Below are 27,890 nucleotides of genomic sequence, written 5' to 3'. Positions count from 1 at the left end.
CTCGCCGACAAGTGCTTTAACAGACAATTCATGAAGGGGAAATATAAATTGCTATTTAAAACATTGGGATGGCTGGGCGTGGTGGCTCATGCCTGTAATTCCAGCACTTTGGGAGGCCGAGGCGGGCAGATCACCTGAGGTCGGGAGTTGGAGACCAACCTGACCAACATGGAGAAACCCTGTCTATATTAAAAATACAAAATTAGCCGGGCGTGGTGGCACATGCCTGTAATCCCAGCTACTCAGGAAGCTAAGGCAGGAGAATCGCTTGAACCCTGGAGGCGGAGGTTGCAGTGAGTCGAGATCACACCATTGCACTCCAGCCTGGGCGACAGAGTGAGACTCCATCTAAAAAAAAAAAAAAAATTGGTAAAAAAGTTTGATCTCACCAGTTTCAAAAAACAAAAAGCAAAACCTTAGGGTATATCGAGGTTAGGGGTCCCAATGATCCCAACAGGATGTAAGCATAGTACTCAACAGGTGCTTTTTCAACCCATGCCCTTCTGTCCCTCTCCCCCTTTCCTCATCTAGTGATCCTCAGTGCCTATTGTTTCCATGTTTACCATCATATATTCAATGTTTAGCTCCTACTTATAAGTGAGAATATGTGTATTTGGTTTTCTGTTATTGGCATTAGGTTGCATAGGATAATGGCTCCAGCTCCATCCATGTTGCCACAAAGAGTATAATTTCCTTATTTTTATGGCTGCATTATATTCCATGGTGTATATGTACCACATTTTCTTTATCCAGTCCACTGTTGATGGGCACTTAGGTTGATTTCATGTCCTTGCTATCGTGAATGGCACTGCAATGAACGTACGGTTGCATGTGTCTTATTTTTTTTTTGGTCTTAAGACAGGGTTTCGCTGTGTCGCCCAGGCTGGAGTGCAGTCGTGCATGGCTCACTGCAGCCTCAACTTCCTGGGCTTAACTGATCCTCCTGCCTCAGCCTTCCAAGTCGCTGTGACTACAGGTGTGCACTACCACAACTGGCTAATTTTTGCATGTTTTGTAGAGATGGGGTCTTGCCATGTTGCCCAGGCTGGTCCAGATCTCCTGGGCTCAAACTATCCACCCGCCTAGGCCTCCCAAGTGCTGGGATTACAGGCATGAGCTGCAGTGCCCAGCTCTGTGTCTTTTTGATGGAATGAGTTATTTTCCTTTGGGTATATATCCAGTAGTGGGATTGCTGGGTTGAATGGTAGTTGTATTTTAAGTTCTTTGAGAAATCTCCAAACTGCTTTCCATAGTGGCTGGCTGAACTAGTTTGCATTCCCATCAACAGAGTTTAAGCGTTCCCTTTTCTTCACAGCCTAACCAATGTGTGGATTTTTTTTCTTAATAATTGCCATTCTGATGGGTGTGAGATGGCATCTCATTGTAGTTTTGATTTGCATTTCGCTAATGATTAGTGGTGTTGAGGATTTTTTCACGTTTGTTGGCTATTTGTATATCTTCTTTTGAGAAGTGTGTATTCATGTCCTTTGCTCCTTTTTTAAATTGGATTGTTTTATACTTCTTGGTTTGTTTAAATTCCTTGTAGATCCTGGATGTTAGACCTTTGTCACATGCATAGTTTGCAAATATTTTCTCCCTCCCATTCTTAGGCTATCTGTTTACTCTGTTGGTAATTTCTTTTGCTGTGCAGAAGCTCTTTAATTAGGTCCCACTTGTCAGTTTTTATTTTTGTTGTAATTGTTGTTGGGGACTTAGCTATAAATTCTTCTCCAGAGCCTGTGTCAAGAAGGGTATTTCCTAGTTTTTTTTCTAGGATTTTTATAGTTTGAGGTCTTACTTTTAAATCTTTAATCCAGCTTGAGTTAATTTTTGTATATGGTGAGAGGTAAGGGGGGTCCAGTTTCATTCTTCTGCATATGGCTAGCCAGTTATCCCACCACCATTTATTGAATAGGGAATGCTATCCGTGTTGCTTATTTTTGTTGATTTGGTCGAAGACCAGATGGTTTTAGGTGTGTGGCTTTATTTCTGGGTTCTCTGTTCTGTTTTACTGGTCTATGTGTCTGTTTTTGTAACACTATCATGCTATTTTGATTACTTTAGCCTTATAGTATTGTTTGAAGTCTTGCTTTGTTCTTTTTGCTTAAGATTGCTTTGACTATTCAGGCTCTTTTTTGGTTCCAAATTAATTTTAGAAGAGGTTTTTCTAGTTCTGTGAAAAATGATGTTGGTATTTTGATAAGGATAGCGTTAAATCTGTAAATTGCTTTGGATAGTATGGCCATTTTAACTATATTGATTCTTCCAACCCATGAGTGTGGAATATTTCTCCATTTATTTGTGTTGTCTCTGCTTTCTTTCAGTAGTGTTTTGTAGTTCTCCTTGCAGAGATCTTTCACCTCCCTGGTGAGATGATCCTGAGTATTCCATTTTCTTTGTGCCTATTGTAAATGGGATTGTGTTCTTGATTTGATTCTCAGCTAGAACATTATTGGTGTATAAAAATGCTACTGACTTTTTGTACATTGATTGTGTATCCTGAAACTTTACTGAATTTGTTTATCAGTTCCAGGGGCCTTTGGGAGAATCTTTAGGGTTTTCTAGGTATAGAATCATATCGTTGGCAAAGAGAGATAGTTTACCTTCCTCTCTTCCTATTTGAATATCTTTATTTCTTTCTCTTGCCTGATTGCCCTGGCTGGGACTTCCAGTACTATGTTGAATAAGGGTGGTGAGAATGGGCATCCTTTTCTTGTTCCAGTTCTCAAGGGGAATGTGTTTCCAGTTTTAGCCTGTAGTAATTTAGTAATATATTTATGAAACTCCAAAAAGTGAATAGCCAGAGTTTCACTTCTTCTTTTTTTTTTTTTGAGACAGAGTCTTGCTCTATCACCCAGGCTGGAGTGCAACGGTGTGATCTTGGCTCACTGCAACCTCAGCCTCCCGGGTTCAAGCAATTCTCCTGCCTCAGCCTCCCAAGTAGCTGGGATTACAGGCGTGCGCTGCCACACCCGGCTAATTTTTGTATTTTTAGTAGAGGTGGGGTTTTGCCATGTTGGCCAGGCTGGTCTTGAACTCTTGACCTCAGGTGATCCACCCATCTCAGTCTCTCAGAGTGCTGGGATTACAGGCAGATGTGAGCCACTGCACCTGGCCTAGAGTTTCACTTCTAAGAAGCTATCCAAAGTAAATAATCACATCTGTAGCTAAGATTTTTGAAAAGGATGACTATTGCAATGTTATTTATAGTAGTGAAAAATTAAAAATAGTCTAAATATTCAAAAGTGATTAAATAACTTGCAGAAGTGTCCCAATTTGGAATATTATACAAGAATTTAGTATTTTTAAAAATAATCTTAGAGACACGAAAATCCTTATACATGTATTATAATTATAATTATATACATGATTATAATTCTGTTAAATGATAGGCTCCCTGCTCGGGAGGAGCTCACAGACTAGTGGAAGATACAGACCAGTAAGTGTTATCACAATATTTTACTTACCTTAAGGAATTATTATGAAAAAAGTGGATCTCTTTATATATTAATTCATGTTACTATTATTTATATTACCATAAAGCTCTCTCTGTAACACACATATACGGTGTTGATTATCAAAGTTGGGCCAATCATGTTCTCTTTGTTGGAACTGGCAATTAGATCCAGGGATTCTTAATCATTCTCTGAGGCTGCCTGGAACTGTATCAAGTGAGTGCAGGAGCTTGGGGCATCCATAATCTCCCATGCAGGCCAGAGAAGTATAGGAAGGAAAAGCAGTAATAGCAGATGAAGTAAGTCCGGACAGTATTCAGCTAATAGATACAGCTCCTCTCTGAGACCTCCTAATGCTCCTGTGTATTTTCAGATCCTCCTTTGTTGCTATTGTTTGTTTGCTAAACATCTTAATTTATAAAAATATTTTTCCATAAATTTGTTAATGTTTTCTCATATGTTTGTTGAGAGGAATAGAGAAGATGATGCATCTAAAATACTTAGCACTGGACCTGGCACATACAAGCACCCAATAAACAATAATAATACCTGCTTACTCAGTGTTAGGAAATAATTTCCATGGATCTCCCATGTTTCTGTATGTTTTGCAAATGGAGGTCTTCTCTGCCTTTTGTTGTGGCAGTTTTGTATAATGAACAACCTTAGGAAATATAGCATCTTTCTCTGGAGCAAAAGGCCTCATGCTTACTGCCTATTGTAAAAGATTTGTGTTCTCATAGCTCAGGGTTCCTCTCTGTAATGCAATGTACTGCACATGCTCAGGCATCTACATTAGCCCCAGCTGCATCATCCCCATGGAACTTGGGGCCAAGGGGAGCTGACAGAAATATGCTGATACTCGTGCTGCTCGCTGCACCATCAGTAATTGGGTTCTTTGTTTCTAGCAAGGAGTGTCATGTCTTCTACCAGCATCCATGCAACCATGACAGGCTAACTTGATAGCCTGCCAATAGGGTAAGATCTCGGACCGTTCACAATATTATTCTTCTCTGGACTTTTAAACATTTTTCATTTTTCCAGTTTTACTTACAGAAATATCTGAGTGCCAGCTAGGTTTAAGATTAGATGTGAGGAATGTAAAGAAAACCAGTTCAATCCAACAACTATTCAAGTTCTTACTATGTGCAAGGATTTCTGCTAGGATACACAAGGATTGCAAAGATTTCTGCTCTCCAGTAATTTGTAATATATTAATAACTGAGAGAATAGAACAAGCATTTTAATAGCCTTCAACACAGAGCTTTAATAGATTAGTGTCATGTAAATGTTAAGAAAATAATAAATCCTATAATTCAGTTGAAGGTTAAATGCTTTTTGGTAATGGTTATCAAGAAGACATAGGATTTGAACCTTAAGGGTTTTAGTTAGCAGAGGTTGTAAGAAAAGAGGTCCAGGAGAGAGGAATGGAGTGAGCAAGTACAATTTACTCATCTCTTTGCTCCTTCCTACTCAGGGACTTTGCATATGGTAAGGCATCACTGCTCAACTTGGAGCTCTTTCTCCTCTTTATCTGGCCAATTCCTTTATATCTTTCAGATCCCAGTTTAAATGGTGACTCTTCAGAGTAACTCTTTAAGAAGTCATTCCCACTCAGACAACATGCAGATTTGGTACTTTTGTTATGGACTCATACAGCAACCCAGCCTTCCCATGTCTCTGCACTTAATATTTGTTTTCTCCATTATGGTAGAGACCATATCTGTCATGGTGTCTCCAGTGCTTACCATGCCTGGGCCATAACAAGCTTTTGGTAAGTGTGTGTTGAATGAATGAGTGAATGTTCAAAATGTGGTCATAGTTTGGTGAGGAAACTTCGTAGACTGGGGCATAGGAATTACATGAAGATTGGGTGGAATTGGGTGAATAAAATGAAAAAGGTAGAATAAAAAAGACGAAGGAAATTGAATTTCATGCAGTGAACTTGCAGGAGATTTTGAAATTTTTTGAGCTAAAATAGATAAAAATCAGTTCGAGTTTCTTTCTAGAAAATAACTATTTGCCATTCGCTACTGTAGGCAAATAAATCCTTTCCTCTTCCAATGTCTGATGAGATGGCCTGGACATGAGAAACGCTCCCCTGCTGAAAGCAGCCTAGTTTATCTAAACCTCAAAAGGCCAACAGGGTAGCAGGGAAGTGGGTCCTGGTGTTTTTCATTGCAAATAACCACTTTTATGATTTTTTACCTTTATAAGCTCCCATTTAAACACAGCTTACACTCTTTACCAACAACATGTATGAAGCCACTACTTATTTTCCAATTTTCCATTAATTCAAGATAAGCTACTTTTGGTGAGTGGGAGATAAGCAGTGCTGATTTAACAGTAAGCTGATAAATTTACAGGGAAAGGCGAAGATACTTGCCAATTTCTTCGGTGGTTTCCAATTTTATCTCCAGCGATGATACAGTTTTTTGAGGCATTTTAATATGTGCAAATCCTCTTGAGGACCCCATTGCTCCAGTACTCTTTCCTCTGATGTTTAGAGGTCTGGGGTCCCAGCTTGGGCAAAATTGTATAAGATGACCAGAGATCACCCAGGACTATGACTGTAGCTCTGGTGACTTCATGGAGAGAGAATGCAGCCTGGACCACTCACGTTTGTCAGTCATTTTCTCTTGGAATAGGTGATGTGAAGGAATCTCGATGTGTTTTAAAGCCTGTGAATGAGGCATTGAGAAAGAGAGAGCTCTGGACCAAATGGGTTTCATTTTCTTCCTTAGCTTACTTGGAGCTCTTGCCACTAGGGGGAGTATGTGAAAAGAACAAAGGACAATGCTTCTTTGCTCTCATCTCTGAAGCTGAGTCAGAGGGCCCATTGTCACAAAAGCTTTGTGTAGCTTTATGTTAATTTCACATTTTGCATGGCTTGAAAGTGACTATCAGCCCCTATTCCCTGAAAATCTGGGGAAATTTTTTTTTTCCTAATTATACAGGGAGGCTGGCAATGACACCCGATTCCGAGTTTGCCCATTAAAATAAATCAAAGAAAAGAATGATTAAAAGAATGGTAGAAAAGAAGAAGAAAGAGCCGTCAAAACATTATATACTTTGCAATGTTAAGTCATAACCTGGTGTCTCTCATTGATTACTCATTTTTTCTTTGAATGACTGTTGAACACTATTTATCGTGCCAGGCACTGTGCTAAGCCATGAAGATATAAACATAAAACAGAGTCCTGCTCTCAGATTGTCAACAGTCTATTGTAATAAATATTATGATGAAGGGTAGTATAGGCTGCCAAGGGAATGCATAAGAGAGGCTTATACTACCCTAAGCAGGGATCCGTGGAAAGGCATTAGTTTGAAAGGCTGTGTGAAAGACAGTTTGGTTAAATGGATTTGGTGAATGGTGGTGTGGAGTATGTTGTGTGGAAAAGGCAACAGCACTTGCAAAAGCCGGGAAGTGTGTGTGAGAGAGGCTGGTTCATTTGGGAATGGAGAGAATGGCTGGAGCAATGGGTTAAGGGTAGAGAAATTCAGAAGGTGAGGTTGGAAAAGGTGAGGCTGGCCTTCAAGGTCTTTTTTACTTTATCCATGAGTAAGAGGAATCACTGAAGGGCATTAGGCTAGGGAGTAGCTTGGAAAAGAAAGGTGGCCAGGCATGGTGGTTCACCCTGTAATCGCAGCAGTTTGGGAGGCTGAGGTGAGAGGATCAATGGAACCCAGGAATTTGAGACCAGCCTGGGCAACATAGCGAGCTCCTGTCTCTATAAAAATTAAAAAAAATTAGCTGGGCAATGGGACACATGCCTGTAGTCTCAGTTACACAAGGGGCTGAGGTGGGAAGATCTCTTGAGTCCAGGAGGTCAAGGCTACGGTAAGCCCTGATTGCACCACTGCATTCCAGCCTGGGCAACAGAGACCCTGTCTCAAAAACGAAAACAAAAAAAGATGAAAAGGAAAAAAAACAAAAGGGTGTTTGCCTGCCCTTTGCTGAGTCCTTTAGCCATCAAGGCTGTGTATTTCACCTAGGTTCCCTGTCCTAGGTACTGATCTGGAAAACCCTAGACATCTGCCCCTTTCGTGCTCAGAGAAGACCCCTGGCCTGGCAGAGCCTACAGCTCCAGCCTCAAGGTACCTGATTGGAGAAGTCCTCCTCATTGTATGACTTGGCTGCCTCAGACCTCACTGGGAAAGACCAGGGAAATAGGATTTTGGGGTCTTAACTTTGGAGTTCATTTTCTGCACTGGGGTATAGCAGAGCTGAAAAATCTCACTAAACTCTCAGTGTGGTCTGTATCCTTCCTGTCTCCAACAACAAGGTGGGGCATTCTTCCTCAAAAATTCTTCATATGTAGGTGTTGCCTTATCTCCTGTCTTACACACATGAGCTCATTTGAGCTCCTTGGCAACTCCATGAGCTGGGTACCATTGCTCCTGTTTCATAGATGGGAAAACTGAGGTTCAGAAGGCTGAAGTGACTTGTCCCAGGTTACAGAGCAAGTACGTGGTAGAACTCATAATCGATTGTGCTGCACACTGCACAGATAAGTCACCCCTGTTCCTTCCACCAATTTATTTTAACTGGGTACATGGCACAAATTGTGAAATTATGTGTACTCTTAGGGACACATCATCCCTCATCCTCCAAGAAACTGTTAGTACAGGAGTGACAAATGGGTTTCATCTTCATGCCAACACCCTTCAATTGACCATGGCTGCTTAGAACAAAGTGATGAGTGTTGTGAGGCCACATCTTGGTGCAGCAGTAAAGAATACATGATTGATTGGTAATATCTGCTATGAATGCAGGAGAGAAAGGGGGCATCACATATGCCATTTCTAGATTATATATTCCCCTTAGGCTGCCATAATCCTGCACTGGCCACGACATTTCTACGGACTCCCACCTTCATCCCAACACCCATTTTGCTCATTTTCTCTTATTCCTTCCCTTCCTTGCTGAAATTGTTCCCACCCATTTAACAATAGCTTCAACTTACTGAGGGTGTACTGGGTGCCAGGCACTTTGCGTATATTATTTCTAATTCTCCAACAATCATGTAAGGTAGGTAGAGACAAAAACAAGACTTAGAGGGGTTAAGTAGCTTGTCCAGGGACATACAACAAGCTGGAATTTCAACCCTGAACCACATGGAAAACTTTGCATTTTTATAATGGGTAATGAAAACCTTCATATTCACTGTTTACTTTGAGCCTCACAATAGCCACGGGAGGTAGTTTTCTGGGTTTGCAACTGAGGGAGCTTGAGGCTCAGGGGAGAGGTGCTGATTATCTAGTGACACAGTCACAGCTCCTGACTCCTACCTCAGGCCTTTTCCTGCTACTACCTTAGGCTCTGGGGAAGAGCCCTTGACTCCACAAAGCTATCTCTTAAGAACTGGTCTATACTACTGTGGGGAGAATTTGGGGGCCATTCATTGATTTTACTCCTGCCAGCCTTACCCTGTTTTCAGCTCTTATCATCAAGAAGGTCTTTCTTTTATTGTTGGCTGTTTGTGTAATTTAGGTCATTTCTTTAAAAAAATTCGTTGAGGAGAAACTCACATAACATAAAATTAACCACTTAAACCTGAACAACTCAGTAGCATTTCGTACACTTACAATGTTGTGCAACTTCCACCTCTATCCAGTTCCAAAATATTTCCATCCCTCCAAAGTAAAATTCCTGACCTATTTAACAGGTTTTTCCCCTTCCCCACTCCTCTCAGCCCCTGACTAATACCGATCTGCGTTCTGTCTCTATAGATTCATCTCTTCTGGATATATCATGTAAATTGAATCATACATGTGACCTTTTGTGTATGGCTTTTTTCATTTAGCAAAATATCTTGGAAGTTCATTGTGTTGCAACATGCATCAGTACTTAATTCCTTTTCATGGCCAGTATTCTATTGCACATAATCAGTACCATGATTTGTTTATCCATCCATTGATTGATAGACATTTGGGGTCTTTTTACTTTATGGCTATTATGAATGATGCTGCTATGAGCATGTGCATACATGTACTTGTCTGAATATCTTTTTTCAGTTCTTTGAGTATCTGTGTAGGAGTGAAATTGCAGGGTCATGTGGTAATTCTACATTTAAAAGGCCCACTTCTGTTTGTTTGATCTTACTGGATGTAGATGTACATGTTGATCATGAAGAAAGCCAGCCTTTTCTGAGCTATATAATTTTGACATCTGGCTTTATTTGGGAAACTTTAAACCAGGGTTACCCATTACAGTTACAGTTTCCCTGAGGCAAACCCTAAAATAGGCGTTTAAAGAAATAGTAGTTCTTTTTTATCACATCCATCCTATGTGCCAAGGAGAGTGCTAAGCACTCTTTGGACATGAGCTTTAGTCCCCAGAACAACACTGCCTAATGGTAATTATTATACCCCTCTTACAGATAAAGATGCTGAAGTTGGCCGGGTGCGGTGGCTCACGCCTGTAATCCCAGCACTTTGGGAGGCCGAGGCGGGCGGATCACGAGGTCAGGAGATCGAGACCATCCTGGCTAACACAGTGAAACCCTATCTCTACTAAAAATACAAAAAATTAGCCAGGCGACGTGGTGGGCGCCTGTAGTCCCAGCTACTCGGGAGGCTGAGGCAGGAGAATGGCGTGAACCCCGGGGGGCAGAGCCTGCAATGAGCTGAGATTGTGCCACTACACTCCAGCCTGGGCGACAGCGAGACTCTGTCTCAAAAAAAAAAAAAAAAAAAAAAAGAAGAAGCTGAAGTCGAAAATGGTTAGAGAGCTTGTTCAGTGCCATGTAGCTTCTAGTGGTGGGATTTGAAGCTTTGGATGTCTGATCCTAAAGAACATCTTTCTGCTGCACCAAGCAGTCTTCCTCAAGAACTTTCTAGGCTGCTGCTGTCAGCTATGTTGTTGACCTTTTATGAGAAATGAGTAGCCAGCTTTTGCTGTGGGATTTTTCGCAATAAAAGCATAGCATTTATCAGGATCACTTTGATTGGTAAATGCAGAAATCTTAAAAGGGGAATGTAAAATAATAACTATATAGGGATAGTTCAGGAACTGCAAAGGCAGTAGTGCATGAAGGTCTCAGAAAGGATTGGAAGTGGAGCTTGGAAAGTTTCTAAGAACCAGGGAATTTTCTATCTCCATCTCTTACCCATGCTTCTCTCCATGTCTGCTGCCTTATTTCTCTACATTGATTGGTTTTCTCTGATACCTAGTGCATGGGATAGAAAATGGTATGCCACAGTGTCTGCATTTATATCTCCCCTGTTCAAGGGAGTAGCCAGCTGAGTCTGGCATCACTTAGTTCCAATTTCAAGTTGCCAGGGAAGGGACTTCGATTGGCTCCACTTAGATTGGTCACCCAACCTTTGACTGAAAACTGTGGCTACATAGCAGAGCCACATACATTCCTGCTAAGACCATTTGGAGGGAAGTGGATTGATAATCCTTTGCGAAATAGATGAACATTCATTGGTGGAAGACCCAGAGATGACAAAGCGTATCCTCTCCATCTTTCACAAGAACATCTGTGAACCAGACATGAGAGAATTTGAAATGGAGAAACTGCAATACTCTAAGCTGTTATAGGCAGAGAGGAATGTCTGTGAAACATTGGAAGTAGCCTCTATAGTAGAGGACCTCTGGATAGTGTAGGAAACTTCCAAAGGTGGTACTTGCATCTGGAAGTGGTGTTCTTCTCTCTAGAAGGAGACACATGCAACATTGTTCAACTCCAGAGCAGCTGCAGAGATGCCAGCAGGATTGTGAACCTCTTTTAACATTTTATGGTTATTTGCATTGGTATATTAGGAATAACAGCCACTAGACCCATTAGAATATTGAGGTAGTGACCCAATTCACACTTAATGTATGATCTTGGAACTGCTACAAATAGACAGACTAAAAATTCTCAAACTTTCAAAACTGGGAGGTGGCTATTAAAGGCAGATGTGTAGAACATGGGCCCTCTGAGGCCTAGAGAAGGATTGTAATGCAGAATCAGGATGACAAATGGAGACCTTCTGGACAAGAATGTGGCAGAAATGTGTCTTTAGACATACCTGAAGGTATAGCTAAGGATCAAGGGTTTCACTATTCCTGAAGATCCCCTCCTACTCCACTGTGGTGGTTATAATTGGTTTTATTAATATGTATACTTAAGGTTAAAAAATTTGCATAGTAGTATGTATGGAGGTTATTCCATAGCATGGGCTTGTTTATTCTCAACTTTTTTGCAGGCATTATAAGTTTCCAAACTTTGAATTTTACAGATAAGATTCTGTTGTCCAGAATGGGTAGAGCGGATACACAGCTTGCCGTAAAAAATGCAATGTGAATATAGCTTTTTTTTGTATTTAGGGCCTTGAGAGAGACACCACTTATGTTGCCACCTTGGTCAAATCGATGCCAAGATGACAGCATGGTTTTTGACAAGACAGCCGGCTCTTGAGTTGATAGGCATGCGCAAAGAGCCTAATCCTCCTGGCTTAAATTATTGAGACAATTGCCTTAGACAATACCCTTAAACTTAGCAGCCCAGCCAGCACAAAAGAGAAATGTCCAAATCTTTATTTTTTTGGAAAGGAAGGAACTAGAAGACATTCTCATCTGATTCTGAAATATGAAGTCTGTGGCCCTGGAACATAAGCAGATTCTTCATAGAAATTTACGACAAGGAGGAGCAAATCTTGGAACCAGTCTTCCCTTTGCCTACCAAATGATCAAACAGTAATTATCACATTTACGGGGTAATTGTTCCAATTGCAGCAGAATGAGGTGCTCCAGCCCTCTTCTGCAGACACAAATAGAATTGCTATGAAGATGGAACGATGCTTCAAGAACAACTTGCTTTGAGCTAGTTCTTTTTATAGTGAATCTAGGGTCAGGGAAAGGTGCTGTGTGGGCACCCCTGAAACTCTTCCCTCTTCTCTCTGCATGGCCGGACCCATTGAACACCTACCTGCAGACACAGACCCAGACCCCAAAGTAGCACCAATCGTGACCTAATACCTTAGGGCTTAAAGTTGTTCTTATCAGATCCCTGAACTTGGACAGGAGTTGGTATTTGTCAGATATGACACAGGGCAGATGATGTGGGGAGTTTGGCTTGAGATGCTTTTACAGGGCAGGATGAGGACAATAATCCTTCGATAATAGGGTTACCAGCAGAGGAAGAGAGGAAGGAAGGAAGCGAAATATCACATGGTGAGCAACTACTATGTTCTAGGCACTGTGCAGCGCATTTCCTCATATGTCATTTAATTAGGCATCAGGGTCCCAGGGAATTAAAGCACAGTGGACAGAAATGACAGGGTACAATGTTTGGGAGTCAACCAGGTAAGCAGTCTTTATGTGGGTGTGCTGAGGTCCTGACCTTATAGTCTTTGGCTTCTGCCTCTGGAGTAGGAAATAGCAAGGCAGATGCTAATCAGGAGAGCCACTTGTGAGCCACTGGAGAGAACTTAGACAAAATGGTGGCAGGGAGATGAGCCCAGTGGAGTTCAGAAATTATTTTTTTCTCCCTCTAGGTGTAGAGTGTCATGGAAAGGAGGTGAGGGCAGGGGAATGATGAGAAATGAAGCAGGAGCAAAATCCTGAAAGGCCTTGTATGTTACAAAGAAAAGTTTGGACTTTCTCCTGGGATTTTAGAAAGATATAGAAGGGTTTTAAGCATACAATTTCTTTTTTATTTCTTTTTTTTTATTATTATACTTTAGGTTTTAGGGTACATGTGCACAATGTGCAGGTTTGTTATATATGTATCCATGTGCCATGTTGTTTTGCTGCACCCATTAACTCGTCATTTAGCATTAGGTATATCTCCTAATGCTGTCCCTCCCCCCTCCCCCCACCCCACAACAGTCCCCGGAGTGTGATGTTCCCCATTGTTCAATTCAGACCTATGAGTGAGAACATGCGGTGTTTGGTTTTTTGTCCTTGCGATAGTTTACTGAGAATGATGTTTTCCAGTTTCATCCATGTCCCTACAAAGGACATGAACTCATCATTTTTTATGGCTGCATAGTATTCCATGGTGTATATGTGCCACATTTTCTTAATCCAGTCTATTGTTGCTGGACATGTGGTTTGGTTCCAACTCTTTGCTATTGTGAATAGTGCCGCAATAAACATACGTGTGCATGTGTCTTTATAGCAGCATGATTTATAGTCCTTTGGGTGTATACCCAGTAATGGGATGGCTGAGTCAAATGGTATTTCTAGTTTCTAGATCCCTGAGGAATCGCCACACTGACTTCCACAATGGTTGAACTAGTTTACAGTCCCACCAACAGTGTAAAAGTGTTCCTATTTCTCCACATCCTCTCCAGCACCTGTTGTTTCCTGACTTTTTAATGATGGCCATTCTAACTGGTGTGAGATGGTATCTCACTGTGGTTTTGATTTGCATTTCTCTGATGGCCAGTGATGATGAGCATTTTTTCTTGTGTTTTTTGGCTGCATAAATGTCTTCTTTTGAGACGTGTCTGTTCATATCCTTCACCCACTTTTTGATGGGGTTGTTTGTTTTTTTCTTGTAAATTTGTTTGAGTTCATTGTAGATTCTGGATATTAGCCCTTTGTCAGATGAGTAGGTTGCAAAAATTTTCTCCCATTCTGTAGGTTGCCTGTTCATTCTGGTGGTAGTTTCTTTTGCTGTGCAGAAGCTCTTTAGTTTGATTAGATCCCATTTGTCAATTTTGGCTTTTGTTGCCATTGCTTTTGGTGTTTTAGACATGAAGTCCTTGCCCACGCCTAAGCATACAATTTCATTTGGAATTGGAATCTCATTTTGGCTGCCCAGTGGAGATGGGAAGAATAAGATGCAGAGTGAGAAGGTTGTTGGTGGAGAGCATGCTACATGCTAGAGAGATAGTATCTTGTCAGGAATTTTTTAGTTGCTAGTGACAGAAACTTACATTGTGAACCAACCCCATTTTGGTTGCACAAACTTCCTCCTGTATAGATACATGGCAGCATGGTTGCAGATGCAGTCTGGCTTCAGGAACTACTGGAACAGGGGCTTGAACATGACCACGCCTCTTGCTATCTCTCAGTTGTACTTCCTTCTCCCTGCCAGCTTTGCCAGCTATAGAGTAGTGGTTGAGACGGTGGGCTCTGGAGCCAGAGGGTTGTTGTTACTTACTAGCTGTGTGACACTGAGCAAGTCACTTAATCTTGCTGCACCCCAGTTTTCTCATCTATAAACAAGAATGATCATATCATTTACCTCCTGGAGTTGTTGTGAGGACTAAATGAGTTAATGCACTTAAAGGGCTTGGCACAGTCCCTGGTACGTAGAAGGTGCTTGATAAGCGTTAGCTGTTATTGGTGTTATTTATATTATTTGAATGCAGACTGTCTTTTTCCAGATGGTAGGAAAATAGGCTCTGACAGCTCTTACATGTTACATCTGACTTCAGGTACCAGAGAGATACTGACTAAATGTTTCCTAGTTCCAAGTCCAAATATCTGAAGGGAAAAGACTTGGAGGCCAAGTTGAGTTTGATTCCACTTTTGGCCCAATCAACCTGGTCAAGTGGACAAGTACCATGATTATTCTACTTTGATCTGTGATCTTATATATAGATACAAGGATCACCAAGATGAGGCCCTGGCCAGTCTAGAGGGTGAAGAGGCAGGATCCCCCCCTTCCCCAGATGATGGGTGTTGCGAGGGAGGCACTCACCAAATCCAGTAGACATTCACATTTAGAGGGCACCTGCCAAGGCCTTTGGGACCTGTTCACTTGGGGCATCCTCTATAGGACAGGCTTAATCAGTAGATGTAACAAAGGAGTATGGAAATAGGGATGCATGGCTGCTGGGTACCCTATGGCCCTGAGCTCCTACTTGACAATTGGCGCCTGAGCCCTGGTCCCTAACCAGCAGTACTTCAGTCCTGCTCCGTCAGTGCTTGACCATTTCTCCTAGGCAGCCTTCCTTTTTCCCCTTATTAGAGGGCTTGGTCTGTACCTTCTGATACCCCCAGACCCTTTTGCTGTGGTTTAAAAACCAGATCCCACTCTCTTACCAATCCCATCTTCTCTATCTGGGTGGGTTAAAGGTGAAGGTAGAAATAGGATGCTCTGTCATTCTCTGTCCTTTTTATCCTCCAGGGCCTCATTTATACCAAACCTTCTCACTACCCTCTTGGCTCAGTGACATTTTCCCTACACCAACCTCTCAATAGCTGCGATTCAAATTCTGTGCTCAATGAAATTCCAAATCAGTCTAGGTCTTGGACTTTTAGGATCACTTGAAAATAGTCAAAATAGAGAATGTTAAAATTTGTAAATGTCAAGAGTCTATAATACAGATGTAGAACAAACTAACCCTGTCTCTAGTAATTGGTTGAAGGCTTTTGGTGCAGGTGACATTTATTGGAGACATGGAGGGTGGGTAGGATTTTGACAAGGCAGGAGAGTGGTATGGAAGATTAGAGTGAGGCATGGGAATGGGGACAGGGCAGTTTGCATTTTCAGGGTGGGGAAGGTCAGATGTGCCTGAAGTTCAGGATGAATGGAGCCATTAATGGGAGATAAAGCTAGAATGCTACAAATTTCTCAGAACCCCAAGGCAGACAGCATTTTCCTTCCAAGGAAAATGTGGGTAACAGTTTTGAGGGTCCCATGCATTGTTGTAAGCAATGAGTGAGAAAGCCTTTATTATGAAGGAACAGGCTAGGGTCAGTGAAGCATGTGTGTATTTTATTGTGCTTGTGGAAGTCAGCCTGACTGTGATGAGCCTGGTTTTTTTTGGTTTGTGGTAGATTTCAAAATCCATCACCTCATAATATGTTTACTGTTCCCTGGTTTACTTTCCAGAAGATGCTGAGAGTGGTGCTCATGAACACTTGTGGACCAGAGATGAGCTGCCTTCCCAAAACGTAAGCATCTCCCATTTAAAACATGCAGAAACATCAGTGTCTTCCATTTAAACCATCTTGGATTCCCTGTCTCTGATTGATAAATTATTTGATTACATGGTTAGTTGCTTCATTAGACTGTAAACTCTAGGAGGGCAGGGACCCATTCACATCAAGAATGTCATGTATTACAGCATCTAGCCCAGTGCCTGGAGCAGAATGAGTTCTTAATATAGCTTAGGTAAGCTAAGCTGCGCTGGACTTTGGGAGTTTGAGTGTGGGAAAGAACTTTGAAAGAAAGCCAGGAACAGTTTGAGAGGGTGTGAAGGGGTCAGTCAGGGCAGTGCGATTAGAAATGACAGAATCTGTTCTACCTGGCTAAGCAGAAAGAAGTTTATGAAAAAGTATTTGTAGCTCACAGAATTGCTGGGAGAGTTGAAGAAACAATCTAAATTGACCTTCTAGAAATGGCTCCCCCAAATCACACTGCAGAGTTGCTGCCTCTGCCCAAATCAGGAAGCTGCACTATTAGGAAGCTGCTGCCCCAGTTCTTGGCTCCACAGCCAAGTCAGTTTAGCTCTGATCTGTACAAGATAATTGTTGCCTCTTGCTATGGCTCTTTCCCCATGCAACTCAGTTCTAGCACTAGACTAGTGCTTCTGATTAGAGAAACTGAATCACAGTTTCTCTAATCTAGGTGACATAATCTAGGTGACAAAAAGTTTGGAAAGTAGTATATTTAGTATTGTAGTCTTCGTGTGGAACACCAAAGAGGGTCTCAAATAAATCAACTCATGGTTTCTAGGGCTGCTAGGAAGCCTACAAGGATATGGGTTTAGGCATAGGGAGTGTCACTCATTCATTCAGTGCACATTCTGTGAGAGCCTACTGTGTCCAGGGCCTGAGCAAGGAGAGGTGCAGAGACACAGTCCTCATCCTTGGGACACTGACAGTCCAAGGGAACAATGCAGAGACGGTCAGGAAGAAGCTGTCATGCCTGTCTCAGAGGCTGGGTGAGGTTGTTGCTTCAGATAGGAGCTAAAGAACGCTCTCCAACTCATCACCAGAGTACGAGGGATGCAGATCCTGGCGAGGGATGCAGATCCTGGCAATGGATGTGGCTGGGCCTACCAGCGTGATACTGAACCTTCTAGGCAAAAGCCACTCTCTCAAAGATTCTCAGAGCTGGAAGGGGACTTAGAAGTTAGTTAATCCAACTGTGATGGCTGCACAAACTTTCTCCTCTCCAGCATCTCTAAAGAGTGATTGAAGTTATTTTTAGCTTTTATCTAGATTCTTGGTTTATTTTTTAGTCTTTAGGTTCTCATTTTACAGGTCAATACTCTGTGGCAGGTTGTCTCCCAGATAAAATATGCAAACAGGTGTAAGAAAATTTAGTAGCAGTGAGTTTAAAAATGTTAATGAAATCAGGACATGAAGGAATTGCAAGAGTTTAGTTCCCACAGCAGCTTAGTTAATATGCTAGGTTTTTGAAGCTGTGAACAAATCTGTGAGGTTGAGCTGTGAGTCTCCTCTGAAGGACATGAGATGGGAAGATAATCATCACAGGAAAAACGGCCGAGGGGATACCACCTTAATCAGAAGGAAATGTGTGTAGATGAGCCTCCCTTTTAACAGGGCACTAATTGCTCCTGCTTTGTTTGTTTTTGTCTCCTTGACAACTGTGTAGAGTCTCTGGGCCCAATTCCAAGTCCATATCCAGGCTCCGAGTGGTCCTTTCCTCCTTCTGATGAGCCCAGAGCTAAGCTAAAGGTGGCTGCCATAAAGCAGGCTTTCCCAAATGCTGTGCCAGCTCTGCTAGCCACCAGCAGCTGTGAGGGAACTGCCTGTCAGCTGCCTGGCCATTGAAGGTGGTGTGCGAACAAGAGAATGGAACATTTATTAAAAAGACAGGTAGTAGTATGCAAAACAGATGTGTAAGCCCAGCCTTAGGGATCAGGGAAAGTCAAGGCCTCTGCTCAGGAGAAGGGAGGGGTCCTCAGCACAGCTGGGCAGAATGAGCCCTGGGGCAGGAGGGACGTTCAGGATCCAGGGCTGCAGGAGTAGGACCTTGTAGCTCCTCACTGTGTTGCTGCACCACTAAGTTTCTCTTGGAAGTCTGGATCATTCTAGGGACCTGCAGGACACAGATAGCATTCCTTGGCTGGGATTTTTGAAGCAACTTTTTAATGCAGGGACTATTTGCAAAGGTGTTGGCAGAGACACTCACAACACTAGGAGCCATCATCACTCTGAGGCCTAGGGAGATGGTGATCTTGGAGGCTGGTTAGAAGTTGGAGCTGTTTAAAGGCTGCCTGACAGGAACTGTGGCCACTGAGGAAGGCAGAAACTGTGGCCACAGAGGAAGGCAGACATGGTGGGATGGAGCGGGTGGAGAAATAAATACCATGGCCTTTCCCTCCTCCAGTCTTCAGCCTCCTGCCAGTTGCCCCATGGCTGGAAGCTAGAGGGTAAGGGACCCTGGGAATGCACTCATAGAGGTCAGCCCCACAGGAGAGGAGAGGAGAATGGAGAATGGATCAGGGCTGCTGGGGCCAAGGGCAAGCAGAGAATAACCGGCAAGGTATTCTTGAGTCCTCTCTCTCCCAGATGTCTGACTTTCCTTCCTCTCCAGCCAAGTTCCTGAGGGAATCAGATGGACTCAGTTAACTACCATTGTCCCTGGGGAGAGGCAGGAGGTGCTGCTTATAGGCTTGTGCTGGTAGCTTGTCTGCTGTGTGTGGGGCTCCCCATCTGTCTAGACCATCATGCCACACAACTCACCCTCACTGGGAAAACTCTGCTGTCTGCCTCTTAGAAGAGGCAGGGGGTGCAGTAGGACCCACAGACTCAAATACTGCTATTGAAGTGCTTTAATTGAGCAGAGTCCTTTCTATCCCTTATATATTTTGACTCCAAGCTTGGTGCTTCTCTGGAGCTATCCCCAATAATCTCATCGTATTTTGGGCTATGATTATATCATCAATATGACCTCACTTGTTTTTTTTTATCTTTCAGGAATTCCCTAAAAGTTCTGATTTGGTTATGGGTAATCTTTTTTAATTTTTAATGTTGCTACTAGTATGTATATATCTATATATATCTCTATCTCTATATATAACTGTGACAGGTAGAATAATGACTCCAAAGATATCCACATCCTAATCCCTGGGACCTGTGAATATGTTACCTTACATGGTAAAAGGGATTTTGCAGATGTGAGTAAATGAAGACACTTGAGATGAGGAGATTACCTTGAATTATCCATGTGGACCCAAGGATATCTATGAGGGAAAGAGGGATGCAGAAGAGTCAGAGTCGGAAAAAGGGATGTTCAAAGAAAGCAGAGGTCAGAGTGATGTGAAGATCCTTGCTTTGAAGATGGACTGCAAGTGGTTTGTAAAAACTGGAAAGGGCAAAGAAATCAATTCTCCCCTAGAACCTGCAGAAGAAACACAGACCTTGACTTTAGCCCAGTAAGACCCATTTGGGACCTCTGACCTCCAGAACTGTAAGATAATAAATTAGGGTTGTTTTAAGCCAATAAGTTTGTGGTAATTTGTTATAGAAGCAATAGGAAAGAAATACACTTACTATATTAACTCTTCTAACCCTCAAAACAATCCTTACCTTTTTTGAGTCTGAGTCTTGCTCTGTCACCCAGGATGGAGTGCAGTGTAGCAATCTCAGCTCACTGCAACCTCCGCCTCAGCCTCTGAGTAGCTGGGATTATACAGGTGTGTGCCACCACACCCAGCTAATTTTTGTATTTTTAGTACAGATAGGGTTTCACTATATTGGCCAGACTGGTCACGATCTCCTGACCTCAAGTGATCCGCCTGCCTCAGCCTCCCAAAGTGCTGGGATTACAGGTGTGAGCCACCACACCCGGCCAAAACAACCCATTTTAAAAATGAAGAAACTGAGGCTCAGAGGTTTAAACAGTTTGCTAAGGTCACATAGCTGGTAGATGGTAGAGAGCTGAGATTTGAACCTAGATAGTCTGACTCTGTTGTCTGGGTATTTACCCAATGTACCCAATGCCTCTCATGTTAATTGGTTTATTATTTTTTTGAAAATATCTTTTCCTGCAGTTTTACAAAATTTTAAGAGGCAGGTAAGTTTGTTTTCTTAGTAGGTATTTTGGTTTCATTTTGGTGTATTCCTCATGATTGCCAAGATTCTACTCTACAAACCACCACAGTTTCATGGTTAAGAATGGAACTAAACCAGTCTTAGTGTTGCTTCTTACTAGTTGAGTGATGTTTTGAAAGTTATTTAATAGAGGATTAGTGTTCTCATTTTTTAAAAGTTGGATAATAATCGTACTTACCACACGATTGTTTTAAAGTGAGATAATGCATACAAAGCACTTGGCACAGCATTTGACACAGAATAAGAAGGTGGTATTTATTGAGCTATTACCTAACTAATAATAATAGCATTACTAGAGCTAATAATATAATATTAGAATTATTTTTATTTACCAGAAGTGTATACTTCAGGCCCGCTCAGTCCAGTTCAGATTCTAAAGCTTACACAGTGGGAGGGAGGGAGAGGCTCATCTGGCATAATGCCCTTTCCTCAGATTCTAGAATATTGGTAATAACAGGCCTGGGTCCCGGCATGTCATTAGAAGAAAGCTGGCAGCAGCCTCACTCTGGTGCGCCTTTCCACCATCTGAAGCAGAGACAAAGGACCCTTACCCAAAGAGAAAAATTAGATTAGGCAATTTACCAATTCATGGAATTCATCCAGTTGTTTCTGTCCTTTCCTTTTCAAGTAGCTGTGTCCCCATCTGCCTCCTACAGGCAGTACCTGGACAGGTCAGCCTGTGTGTCTGCAGAACTCTCTACTGCTGGGTGACCCTGTCCAGGATCACTGGATCGATGTCACTGGAAGTGAAGGTGGAGGGCTGTTTCTTGGTTCAGTTAGCTGATTTAGCTACAGTTCCTTTCCCTTCTAATTTTGGGCTTGACAAGGCAGACTTGAGGGGAAAGACAGGCAGAGGCAGCTTTTGATGTCAGCGCTCTCCCACCTACCTGCCCCTCTCCTGCCTATCCTGTTCTATGCTCTCCCCCCATCCTACAGTAGAATCATCAGAGGAAGAGAGGGCGTGATTGGCAGCTGGGAGGGAGCAGCCATCAGAGCTATGCCTTTCTCTTGGAGCACCTGGAGAAAAGCAGATTCTAGCTTTTCCAGCCCATGAACAGCCCAGTGCTTATCTTCCACTGCATCGAAAAGGGAAGCTGGGGGTGTAGTGGAGGGTGGGCTTCTACTTTTTAAGAAAATGCATTTTTTTATTATAAATGTATTGCTTCCTTAGAAATAAAAAGGTATGAAAATGTATAGAGTACAGAATAAAATTATTCTCTAATTCCTTACCCTGAAGATAATATTGTTAATGGATTGGTGCACTTTCTTTCCATTGTGTTGCAGCTTAAGTTTCTCACTTATCATTATATCTTGGACATTTTCCCAAGTTTGTACATAGAATTCTATTTCATTCTTAGTAACTCAATAGTATTACAGGGTATAGGCATAACATTATTCATTTAACTGGTTCTCCTATTAATGGATACTTTGTATTTTTTTTGTTATTATAAACAAAACAAAGCTGTACTGCACATCCTTGTAGATATTTCTTAGTGCATGTACGTAAGAATGTCTATAGGAAGAATCCGTAGAAATGGAATGGCTGAGTCAAAGAGTTTGCATATTTAAAATGTTGGAATGTATTGCTATATTGCCCTCTAAAATGTTTTAATAATTTACATACTCTTAGGTAGGTGTTCTTTAACTTTCGAGAGCTCTTACCATTATGCAACATGTGAATTGCCTGACATTTTGACAATCTTCAATAACCTCTTTCAGTGCAGCTCAACATATTTTGTGTGCTTGGTACAGATACTATGGTAGGCATGGGGTGTTCAAGAATGTCTGAAGGTTGAATAATACTCCAAACCTAGCCTACAGTCAGTCTGTCCTATGAAGCTTTGAAGTTAGGCATTGTACTCTCTTCTCTAGCTATGAAAGTCCTGGATGGCATCTTCTTCCAATAGAAGGCTATTTAATCTCCATGGAAAATTTGTTGTTTTGTGTGGCTACCATTATCAATAATCGCAGATCATCTAGATAAATTGCTGCAGCTTCTACACCAGAACTTGCTCCTTCATCTTATACTTTTATGTTCTGGAGACTTCTTTCCTTAGAGGAGTTTACGAGTAGGGGAAGAGACAAGTACAGGCATAGCTCAGAAATAATGTGGTTCAGTTCCAGACTAACACAATAAAGTGAGTAAAAAGAACGTTTTGGTTTCCCAGTTCATATAGAAGTTATGTTTACCCTATAAACTCTATTAAGTGTGCAAAGCATTATATCTACAAAAAAGTACATACCTTAAAAGTACTTTATTTGCTAAACAAAAAGCTAATGATATCCAAACCATCAGCTACTTGTAATCTTTTTGCTGGTGGAGGGTCTCGTCTCAATTTTGGTTGCTGAAGGTTGGAGTGGTTGTGGCAATTTCTTAAAATAAGACAACAGGCTGGGTATATTGCCTCATACCTGTAAATCCCAGCACTTTGGGAGGCTGAGATGGGAGACTCTTTTGAGGCCAGGAGTTTAAGACCAGCCTGGGCAACATAGTGAGACCCTGTGTCTACAGAAAATAAAAAAAAATTAGCTGAGTGTGGTGGTGCATGCCTATACTACCATCTACTAAGGAGGGTAGGGTGGAAGAGTTGCTTGAGCCCAGGAATTCAAGGTTGTGCCACTGCACTCCAGCCTGGATGGCAGAGTGAGATCCTGCCTCAAAATAAAATAAAATAAATAAAATAAAATAAAATAAAAAAATAAAATGACAAAAATGAAGTTTGCCACATCAATTGAGCCTTCCTTTCATGGAAAGATTTCTTTGTAGTACATGATGCTGTCTGGTACCATTTTAACCACAGCAGAACTTTTTTCAAAACTGAAGTCAATTCTCTCAAAGCTTTCTATTGCTTTATTAATATTGTTGTTTCAACAATATTCACAGCATCTTCACCAGAAGTAGATTCCATCTCAAGAAACCACTTTCTTTGTTCATCCTTGAGAAGCAACTCCAACTCCTCATCCATTCAAGTTTTATCATGAGATTGCCACAATTTGGTCACATCTCTCCAGTTCTTTTTGAGACAGTCTTACTCTGTCACACAGGCTGGAGTGCAGTGGCACGATCATGGCTCACTACAGCTTTTGCCTCCTGAGCTCAAGCAATCCTCCCACCTTAGCCTCTTGAGTAGCTGGGATTACAGGCACATGCCACCATGTCCAGCTAATTTTTGTATTTTTTATAGAGATGGAGTTTTGCCATGTTGCCCAGGCTGATCTTGAGCTCCGGGGCTCAAGTGATCCACCCCACAAAGTGCTGGGATTACAGGCATGAGCCACTGTGTCCAACCTGGGCTCCGCTTAACCCTGCAAAGTCATCCATGAGGATTGGAACCAACTTCTTCCAAACTCCAGTTAATGTTGATATTTTTACTTCCTGCCATGAATCACAAATGTTCTTAATGGCATCTAGAGTGGTGAAAACTTTCTACAAGGTTTTCAATTTACTTTGCTCCATTCCATCAGAGGAACCACTATCTATGGCAGCTTTGGCATTTGGAGATATATTTTTGAAATAATAAGACTTGAAAATGGAAAGGGCTCCTTGATTCATGGGTTGCAGAATGAGTGTTATGTTAGCAAGCATGAAGGCAGCATTAATCTCCTTGTATATCTCCATCAGAGCTATTGAGTGACCAGGTGCATTGTCAGTGAGAAGTAATACATATATATTTTTGAGATGGAGTCTCGCTGTCACCCAGGCTAGCATGTAGTGATGCGATCTCAGCTCACTGCAACCTCCACCTCCCAGGATCAAGTGATTCTCCTGCCTCAGCCTCCCTAGTAGCTGGGATTGCAGGCATGCACCATCACATCTGGCTAATTTTTTTTTTGTATTTTCAGTAGAGATAGGATTTCATCATGTTGGCCAGGCTGGTCTTGAACTCCTTACCTCAAGTGATCCACCTGCCTTGGCCTCCCAAAGTGCTGGAATTACAGGTGTGAGCCACCATGCTTGGCCTGCAGTAATATTTTGAAAGAAATCTTATTTTCCTGAGCAGTAGTTCTCAACAGTGGGCTTAAAATATTCAATAAACCATGCTGTAAACAGATGTATTGTCATCTAGGCTTTGTTTTTTCATTTCTAGAGCACAGGCAGAGTAGATTTTACATAATTCTTAAGGGTCCTAGGATTTTCAGAATGGTAAATGAGCACTGACTTCAACTTAAAATCACCAGCTGCATTAGCCCCTGAGAGTCAGTCTATCCTTTGAAGCTTTGAAGCCAGGCAATGACTTCTCTAGCTGTGAAAATCCCAAATGGCATCTTCTTCCAATGGAAGGCTATTTTATGTATATTGAAAATCTGTTGTTTAGTGTGGCCACTGTCATCAATGATCTTAGCTAGATCTTCTGGATAAATTTTCATAGCTTCTTTCTACATCAGAACTTTCTACTTCACCTTGCACTTTTATGTTCTGGAGACAACTTCTTTCCTTTAACCTCATGAACCAACCTCTGCTAGCTTTATACTTTTGCAGTTTCCTCGTCTTTCTCAGCCTTCATAGAACTGAAGAGAGTTAGGGCTTTGTACTGGATGAGGCTTTGGCTTAAGGGAATGTTGTGGCTGGTTTGATTTCTATCCAGATCACTAATATTTTCTTCATATCAGTGATAAAGTTGTTTTGCTTTCTCATCATTTGTGTATTCACTGGAGCAGCACTTTTAATTTCCTTTAAGAACTTTTCCTTTGCTTTCACAACTTGGCTAACTGGTGTAAGAGGCTTGGCTTTCCACTTATCTTGGCTTCCAATAATCTTGGCTTCCAATATGCCTTCCTCACTAAGCTTAATCATTCCTAGCTTTTGATTTAAAGTGAGAGACATGCTACTTTTCCTTTCACTTGAACACCAGAGGTCATTGTGGGGATATTAATTAGCCTAATTTTAATATTGTTATTTCTCAGGGAATAGTGAGGCCCAAGGAGAGGGAAAGAGTTGGAGGAACGGCTGGTCAGTGAAGCAGTTAGAACACACACAACATTTATCAACTAAGTTTGCTGTCTTATATTGGTGCAATTCATAGCACCCCAAAACAATTACAATAGTAGCATCAAAGATCACTTATCACAGATCATCGTGACAGACATAATAATAGTGACAAAGTTTTGAAATATTGTGAGAATTACCAAAATATGACACAGACACATAGTGAACATATACTGTCAGAAAAAATGGCCCTGATAGACTTGCTCAACATGGGGCTGCCATAAACCTTCAATTTGTAAAAAAACACTATCTGTGAAGTTTGGTAAAGCAAAGTGCAATTAAATGAAGTATGCCTGTAAACCAAAATTATGATGATGTGCCAGGTATTAGGACATGAATAAAATACTAAGAGATCATGGAGAAGAGAGTAACTTCCTTTTTGGGGGCCTTTGAAGGAGGCTTCCCAGAGTAAGTGGGCCTTGAAAAATGAGGAGTTCTCATGCTGAGAACTCCTGATAGGGAATTCATTTGCTCTCTGGGGAGTGTGTCTGTTGATCTGTAGCTTGATTGGGAGGAGTGGAGAGAAATCAGTCAGGAGGGGTGGGTCACATTAGGAAGGACCTCAAATGCCATAGAGAGGAGGAAAAATTTCAGATGAGCTAGAGGAAAGACTGGAGAGCAGAGAGCCTGGAGCCCAGGAGAGTGATTAAGAGACTGTGCAGAAGGTCAGGCAGATGTGATAAAGAACAAGATCAGGCTGATGGTGCTCAGGAGAGAGAGGTGGGGGCGGGGGAATTGGAGACTGTTTGGATACATTCCTTTGGTATCTCAGACTCATCTTGGATTGGTCAGATTTGGACCTAGAGGCTGTCATCTGGGGCAAGTTTATTACATTGGATGGCTAATGAAACTGTATTGATTTTGTTTTGTTTTGAAACAAGAAATCCCCCTGCTGGGAGAAATGTCAATCTGATGTGCCAGAAGGGAAGGAGCAATAGAACTGCTTGGATTGTCTTAACTGAAAACTGCTGCTGTCTCAGTATGACAGAGGCTTGTGCTCTGTGCTGGGCCAGGCTCAGACCTTTATTAGACTATAATTCTCTTATTGATTTGGACCCCTGACACTGACCTGGGTCAAACATTGGAGAGGATGCAGGGTTGGGGAGGGGTGGAACCAAGGTGCGTTCAAGAAGCCTTGTGAAAGACAAAACCTGGAGTTAGTGTGGACACATAGTGATTCATTTGTTTATCCATTCATTCATCAAATCTATATGAGACTTTACCCTGTGCCCAGCAAGGCACAGATCACTGGGATGCAAAGCTCTTGTTCCCCAGGATCACCTAGTCTAGGAACTGAGGGAGAAAAAGCTTGCAAATGGGTTGGTTTGGCACCATCAGATCTAGTCTTTGATAAAAAGGTGGATTGGAGTTTAAGATGTTTGTCCTTGGAACCCTCCTCTTCTCCCCTTTTCTCTATCCTACCCCTCCCCAGGCTTCCTCATGGTGGTGGATTTGTGTACCATTCTTATGCACATCTGACCACTAGCTCAGCCCCATTAAAGCATCAGCTGATGATCAGAGAATTTCTAATAATAGCTGAAGGGATGATCCATCCTGAGCTTTCTTTTCCAATGTGTGTGAGAGAAAGCCCTGGCTTAGGCTGTGGTCCCAGCCTGACTGCTCACTAGCTTTCTGACTTTGGAAAAATCATTTAGCCTTTTTTGAGCCTCATTAATCATAATTCCTGCTCTGCCCTCCTCATGGGATGGTTGGAAGGCTCAACAGGATGTGGATATGCTTTGAAAATTGTTGAGCTCAGTACAAAAGCAAGAGCCTGTAATTACTCCCTGTGCTCTCTTGCTCAGAGACAGATATCTAGATTATCATGTCAGGATCCTCACAGTTCACAGGGTACCCCTTTCTTTACCCTAACTCTTAAGGGAATGAACATACCACACCTTGGTTCACCTCCTCTCAGTCAAAGGTAGTGAACTCTGGGACCAATGGGGTTGGACTTATTTTCCCCTAGATGATATCTATATGAAGGGCAAGGTAAGTGAGATTTAAAAAGGAATCACTAAAAATTTGTATGTCAGTGGTAAAATAAGAGTGGATAGATAGGCTTAGACCAAAGCAGGAGAGGTTAGGTTAAACACTGAGAAGAACAAATATGGTGTTTGGAATTGGGAGACACTGGACTCTGCAATTTTAGTACTTTTTAAGACCTGGATGTCATCTTTTCTTTTTTTTTTTTTTAATTAATTTTTTTTGCACACAAAACAATAAACATTTTCTAAAAATACATACAAACAAAAAGATGCGTATCAAACATATTAGGAAAGTTGCACATGGGAAGAGGGGGAATAGAAATAGGGAGTGGGAATTAAAGAAAATGAATGAGAGAGGGACTTTGTATGGATCAATGATAATAACTCAATCCTCTGTTTGACAAAGGAGAAGGAAGACGAAGAAAAAGAAAGTGGGATAAAGGATCAGAAAGGGAGGAAAATTGAAAAAATTAGAGTATGAC

At 41.8% G+C, this 27,890-nt stretch overlaps 1 pseudogene; it reads left to right on the top strand.

Moving 5' to 3' along the window:
* LOC115838555 overlaps positions 1-27,890 on the top strand; it is a 42,943-nt pseudogene that overhangs the window by 731 nt on the left and 14,322 nt on the right.

The sequence above is a fragment of the Nomascus leucogenys genome, chromosome 15 (assembly GCF_006542625.1).
Source record: "Nomascus leucogenys isolate Asia chromosome 15, Asia_NLE_v1, whole genome shotgun sequence".
Classification (NCBI taxonomy): Eukaryota; Metazoa; Chordata; class Mammalia; order Primates; family Hylobatidae; genus Nomascus; species Nomascus leucogenys.
Note: the sequence above shows the minus strand (reverse complement) of the source record. Positions and strands in the feature narration are given on the sequence as shown.